Consider the following 6,338-nt stretch of genomic DNA (forward strand, 5'->3'; position numbering starts at 1 on the left):
AGACACTTTGATCAAGGAACTGACGGAAAAACTCAGAAATAAACCCATGATTCTGTGGTCAATGGATCTATGACAAAGGAGGAAAGAATATCCAATGGAAAAAAGTCTCTTCAGCAAATGGAGCTGGGAGAACTGGGCGGCGACCTGCAGAAGAACAAAACTAGACCACTCTCACACCACACACCAAATAAACTCGGAATGGATGAAAGACCTAAATGTGGGGCCTCAAAAACACAAAACTCTAATGTTCCTGACAAAGGGCCGTGAAGGGTCGGAGCACCTTCTGGGATTAGCCGGCTAAACACAGGAGCCACGGCTCTGCCACACAGACCAGTTCAGTTCAAGACAAACGCACCAGGAATCAGAAATGCGATGTGTCTGCCCACCGATTTTCGGGAGAAGGCCTCATATATATTTTTTATTCATAGATCTTATCCTCAATGGCACCTCTTACTACACAAAAGGCAAGAAAAGGTGAAGACTTCACTCCAGTGGACAAACCAACGATCCTACTTTGGTAATGTAGGTATCGAGGTCGGAAGCCACCGGGTCACTAATGTAACTTTCCAGCGACTTCCTCTTTATTCCCTTCTGGTTAATCACCGGACAGTCATTAACTCACAGACTCCAGTTGTGATTACATTTTTAATGTAGCCTGAGCTACGTTTTGCTCAAAACCACCTTGCTGGCGTAGATGGCCCCGAGGCAGGGTCTGAGCTGCCCTGCCCTGTCGTGAGCACAGCCCTGTCCCGTGGCGGCCGTGGTGAGCCGCTGCTCGGGTACAGGATGCGGGGCCACCCTCTCGTGGTCCTCCCCCTGCATCCACCTGTCAGGCAGCTGGAAGGACTCTGGCCCTCCTTTCGTCCCCAAGCCCCTCCCCAGCACTTAGGCCGCTTTGCAGACAGAGGAGAAGCGTCTTCGCAGCAAGGCTCTGGCCCCCACGAGGCGCACAGCGGGGCCCCGGCTCTCCAGGCCTCCTTCCTGCTCACTCGTCATGGCTCGCCGGCCGCCAATGACGCCCGGGCCACGGCAGCGAGGGCAGGGCCGACCAGTAGCTGCGAGGAGGCGTCTGCTGCGTGCACCTGGGGCAGTGGGGGACATGCTGGTCTTCAGCAGGACCTGAGGCCTGAGCCTCTGCACCCCAGTCGCCCACGGAGCACTGAGCACTTAGTAAGTGCAGGCACGAGGCTCCGTGGCCAGAGACGGGAGGAGAGAAGCCTTCCCTCAGGGGCGTCTGGCCCGTGGGTTGCTGATGCGTGCGTCCATCGCCGGGACAGTACACGGCGTTTTAGGGCCCCTCAGTGGGCCACGCGCAGCCCCCCTGGGAGCGCGTCCTGTGGAAAGTGCCGTGCGGCCAGCTGACTCTGCAGCCCAGAGCACCACGGCCACGCACCGCAGACCGGCGGACGGAGATGCCCCCGCCACAGGCTGGGGGCCGGGCGTCGGAGATCAGGCTTTCGCCCCCCGAACAGCCTCATTTTACCATAATAGCCGCTTTACGGCCTGTCTCCAAACGCAGCTGTGTCCTGCGGTTAGGTGTCAACATACCAGTGGGAGGGGGCACAATTCAGCCCCGGATACCAGGGTTTCTAAGGAATGGTAGATGTGTAGGCAGAGAGGATGGCGTTATGTTTCTGGCACACGGGCCACAGGCGCAGACACGACGCAGGACGGTTGGGGGCTCGGGGTGCGGGAGCAGGGCCGCCCCCTCGGAGGGGAAGAGCCTCCCTTGGCCTCTGATAAGGAAAAAAGTCTTTTTTTCTTTTGCAACTGAGGCGTTTTTCAGAGGAAGGCTTTAATAAATAGGCTCACATGGCTTGATACCCATTTATAAGAAGACACTAAAACAAAAATTAAAGGTAAAACACCTATTCTATCAACATATAATCTGTTTCAACTTAGGCTAATGACAGTCTGCGGACCCGTCATTTGTGGCCCAGAGGCGAAGCCGACCCTGGACAGGGAGAGTGCTCGGCTCAGGCGTTTCTCCTGCCGGGAGGGTCCCAGCCTCTGGAGCCGCTGAGAAGACAGGGTCGCCAGGGGGTCTGTGCCCTCGGGGCGGAGCCGGTGCCACCCGGCCCGGCTCCAGCAAGGCCCGAGCCTGCCGCCTCGTCGCTCGGAGCACCGATGTGCCTCTGTTTTTAAACCAGCGGGCCGACAGCTCGCCTCCCGAGATCACGCTCCTCTGCGCTCGCGGCAGGGGCCCCGGGCCAGCGGCTGGTGGGCGGAGCGGTCAGCGCCCGGGGCCTGCTCTTCGTGGCCGTGTCTGTCCCCGACCCTCACCCGAGTGAGATCGCAGCACACCACGCGTGTGCACGTACGGTCACACACCGCGCACCTCGTGTGTGCTGTGTGTGCGTGTGCCTGTGGATTCGGGGTTGTGAGGGCCACCTGCCTCCGGAGGAAAGACGACCATCCCAGAGTCAGAGCCCCCCTCTGAGGGCGCCCTGCGGCGGCCACCACTCCCCTGCGTTGACAATCTTTAGCTAGGCATGGTGATCGATGGGAAGCCTCACGGAAAAGGAAGGTCTTGATTTTAGCCTCTTCTTTGCCGCTGGAGCCCAAGCACATGACAGTTCTGACATCCGGCTCTCAGCGAAGCACCATGGACCCTGACACTGCTAACGCCACGGTGACGTCCATGACGTCGGGGGCTCAGGGTGGGGGCCTGGCCCCCAGAGTGCAGGGTGGAGTGCGAGATTCATCGGCCTCAGTAGCGTGACCCTGCCCGCTCCCTGCAGAGTGCGCATCAGCGTCTGGGACGGAGGGGAGCGCGGGGGAGGGGGAGTTTCTGTGCGAAGAGGCGCAGAAGACCAGGAGGCCAGGAGGGAGACGTCGGCCATGAGCACAGGACGCCAGGAGCCCCATCTCTGAACAGGAATGAAGCCCTGGACTTGAATTCCGGGCACGTCAAGATCCTGCAGCAGCCCCTCGTGTCCTGGAGGCCTGGCACGCCGTTACGTTGTGTTTCTTGGACACGTGGGTTCCCGGGGAGCCCACAGGGGTGGGGCGGCCCTCGCAGCACGTGGTGTTTGGGATACTTGGGCTCGCGGCCTCGTCCCCTAGGTGTTCCTCAGTCCTCTCCCCTGCTTGTCCACTGCGCATAAGAGAGCAGAAGAAACTCTAAAATAGACAAGCCCTGTTTTCCGGAGTGTTCCTTGGTGTCTGCTCGCACCCTGGAGGAGTCGTGTCAGGCGCCAGGAGCACACACGGGGAACCCGCTGCACCGATGCAGCCGTGGTCACCGCACAGCCTGCAGGGCAGCGTCTCTGGGGACGAACGGGGCTGCGAGCGTGTCCCCCCAGGCTCCTGGCGGCAGGCGCGGCCCTCGGCCCTCTGGGACTCCCGGTGCGAGTGGGTCTGGGTGCTTACAAGATGGAGCTCTTGCAGATGCGCTGTGCTCTGCGGGAAGGGGGTGGAATGGAATCGGTGGGGGAAGGCTGGTGAGAAGGACTTCCCGAGTCAGGCGAGTAGTTCGGCCAGGATCCGAAGGGCAGCCCCGGGCGGAGCAAGGACAGCGTGCGAGTCACCGTCCCGGCCCTGCTGTGGGCCGTGTGGGCGGGGGCGGTGCCCCTACGGACCTTACCGGGGACAGGTCAGAGCCCCTCCCCCCACAACATAGGACAACACTGCCAGAAGGAGCCCGGTCCACCCAGACGTCCCGGGCAGACCGTCAGAATGAGTTCATGTCTGAGGCTCGTGAAGGGACAGGGTTATGGGGACAGTGACAAACTAAGCATCACGGCTGTCAGAGCCCGAAGGGAAGGCCGTCTCAGGCCCTCGGCAGCTGTGGCCTCCAGCAAGTAACTCTCCGGGACTCGGGTTTCCATCTTGGAGACGGGACAGTAAGACCTCCTGCCACGCTGGCCTAGGGCCACTGGGCCGAGGCAGGTGACACAGTGCAGGCTGAGAGACACCGCACCTGTCAGCAGCTGATGCCTGACTTCAGGGGACAAACCAGGACAACATCCAGACACAATCACGGAATCAGATACACTGGTCTACCGTGAGATTCTGCCTTCTGAACACTTCGCTTAGGTTGGAGAATATTTATCAAATATGCAAATGATACAAAATTAACACGTCGCATAGTTAATCGAGTCTCAAAAAGATTGCAAGAGCTTTAAAGAGTACCGTGTCTTTGGGCAGCAATTCCGCTTTCATCAATTTACACTAAGAAAATAATCAGATGCACAAGTGATTGACGAGCAGGGCCTTCCTGGCACGTTGATCAGGACTACATAACAGCGAGAGTATCGAAGTGTCCAACAACAAAGGCTTTGTCAAATAAACTGTGGTATATCCCTCAAACAAAATACACATGTCTGCGTACACAAGAATTGTCGTGAGGTTTACTGTGTGTTATCAAGTGAACAGTGTACGGTATAAATACATCAGGCTTATACCTTATGTGCTCGGGCTTCCAAGAGGGAGAGCAAGAGTGAGAACAGACAGGACAATGCGATGTGGCATACTGTGGGCCATATTTATTTCCTCATCTATACTTTATTTCTCAAATTTCCTATGAGAAATAGAGGGAGCTTCAAACATCTCCGCAGCCTCTGATGGGAGAAAAATATCACAGGAAGCGGAAAATGAGACCATGCAATATTCTGCAGATAGGTCTAAGTCTAAAAAACTTTATCAAAGACAAAACCAAAAAAGAGGGGCGCCTGGGGGGCTCAGTCGGTTGAGTGACTGACCTAGGCTCAGGCCATGACCTCACGACTCGTGGGTTCGAGCTCCGCCTTGGGCTCTGGGCTGACAGTTAGCTCAGGGCGTGGAGCCTGCTTTGGATTCTGTCTCCCTCTCTCTCTGCCCTTCCCCATTCGTGCTCTGTTTCTCTCTGCCTCTCAATAATAAAAAATGTAAAACAACAACAACAACAAAACTAAAAAAAATAAGAGGAAAACGTCATTAAGAAATTATTTTGTAAGAGGTTTCATCTTGGCATTCTATAATCTTAGTACAAGTTATCAACAAGACTTAAATTCTCCAAAAATATATTTTTAAGCCTGTTCTCTGTTATTTATTTTGTCAGGCAAAGGCAGCTTGGACACGTCTAAAGAACTATGTCAGTTTTGGTGCCACATCCGAGGAGGAGGGCTGCGGAGCTGGGCTTGGCTAGAAAAACCGATGGTGAACATTCTGGAAAGCATGCTGTGGAAACTGGGAAACAGTGCTGAGGCTTGTGCAGGGGCGGAAAGGTGCCTTTGGGTGGTGGAGAGCAATGGTGATGTCCACACAGGGATACCGCTGTGGGAGGAGAGAGCCTGGAAAGTCAACAGTCACAGCACGTCCACGGAAAGTCCTTAGGAGTCAGGGCCAGTCACGGCTGGAGTTGGCCACTTCACATGAATCCAGCTAAGCCACAAGGTTCTGGGGTAGGTAGTCCAAAAAGACTTGATTGGAAATCTTTCCAGAAAGAAATATGAAGCTAATTGTAGGAAAATACATATTCGCTCTTCTAGTTAATAAAACATGGCATAATTGGAATTATGTGCTAATTTTTTTAAACATTTATTCATTATTGAGAGAGAGATGGAGTGTGAGTGGGGGAGGAGCAGGAGACAGGGAGACACAGAATCCGAAGCAGGCTCCAGGCTCCGAGCTGTCAGCACAGAGCCCGACGCGGGGCTCGAACCCACAAACAGTAAGATCATGACCTGAGCCGAGGTCGGATGCTCAACCGACTGAGCCCCCCAGGTGCTCCTAGGCTAATTTTTAAAATAATGAATCAAGGGTTGATTCCTCCAAAGCTGTATGATAACACAGGACAGAACATTCTCTACTTCTCATTCGAATTTCTTAACACCATCAAAATAGACTCATTTACGTTCAAATCATTCTCCTCCGGGGACACATTCTGTCCTCATTCTTCCCATCTTCTTCCCTCAGGACTTGTCGGTGGGACGCGCCCATGCTGGGGCTCGTGAAGGGTGGCGGTCTCCTCGTGAGGTGGCTGGCTCTCCCACGCCCCTTCACGGCTGGGAATCCACCTTCTGCGTCATGTTTTCAGTGTCCCCTTGGAACCGGTTTGCACTGTATTTGCCCTTATTGCCGGACGTCTGTGACATCAGGCTGTCACTGACCACTAGGCCAAGAAGACCGACCCCACGGACGGAAGGCGCAGAGCAAGTGCTGTGGGCATGGGGGGTTTCCGGCTCCTGGCGGCCCCTGGTGGGGTCTGAAATCCCGGAGCTGCAGGAGCTCAGGGGTGGAGCACAGGGGAGCAGGATGCGCCGCACTCGGCAAGACAGGGGACTCGTGTGAGGGGACCCATCCCGGTACCGGGGCTGGCGAGCAGTCTCGGTGGGGGGGTGCTTCACGCTTGCGTC

At 55.9% G+C, this 6,338-nt stretch overlaps 1 long non-coding RNA gene across 1 annotated transcript; it reads left to right on the forward strand.

Moving 5' to 3' along the window:
• Nucleotides 1–230: 230 nt before the first annotated feature.
• Nucleotides 231–5,938, forward strand: LOC115276951. Its single transcript, XR_003902131.1, has 3 exons — nt 231–522; nt 5,042–5,384; nt 5,899–5,938. It is a non-coding gene; the product is annotated as an uncharacterized LOC115276951 (long non-coding RNA).
• Nucleotides 5,939–6,338: the final 400 nt, after the last annotated feature.

Source organism: Suricata suricatta, chromosome 2 (genome assembly GCF_006229205.1).
Source record: "Suricata suricatta isolate VVHF042 chromosome 2, meerkat_22Aug2017_6uvM2_HiC, whole genome shotgun sequence".
Classification (NCBI taxonomy): domain Eukaryota; kingdom Metazoa; phylum Chordata; class Mammalia; order Carnivora; family Herpestidae; genus Suricata; species Suricata suricatta.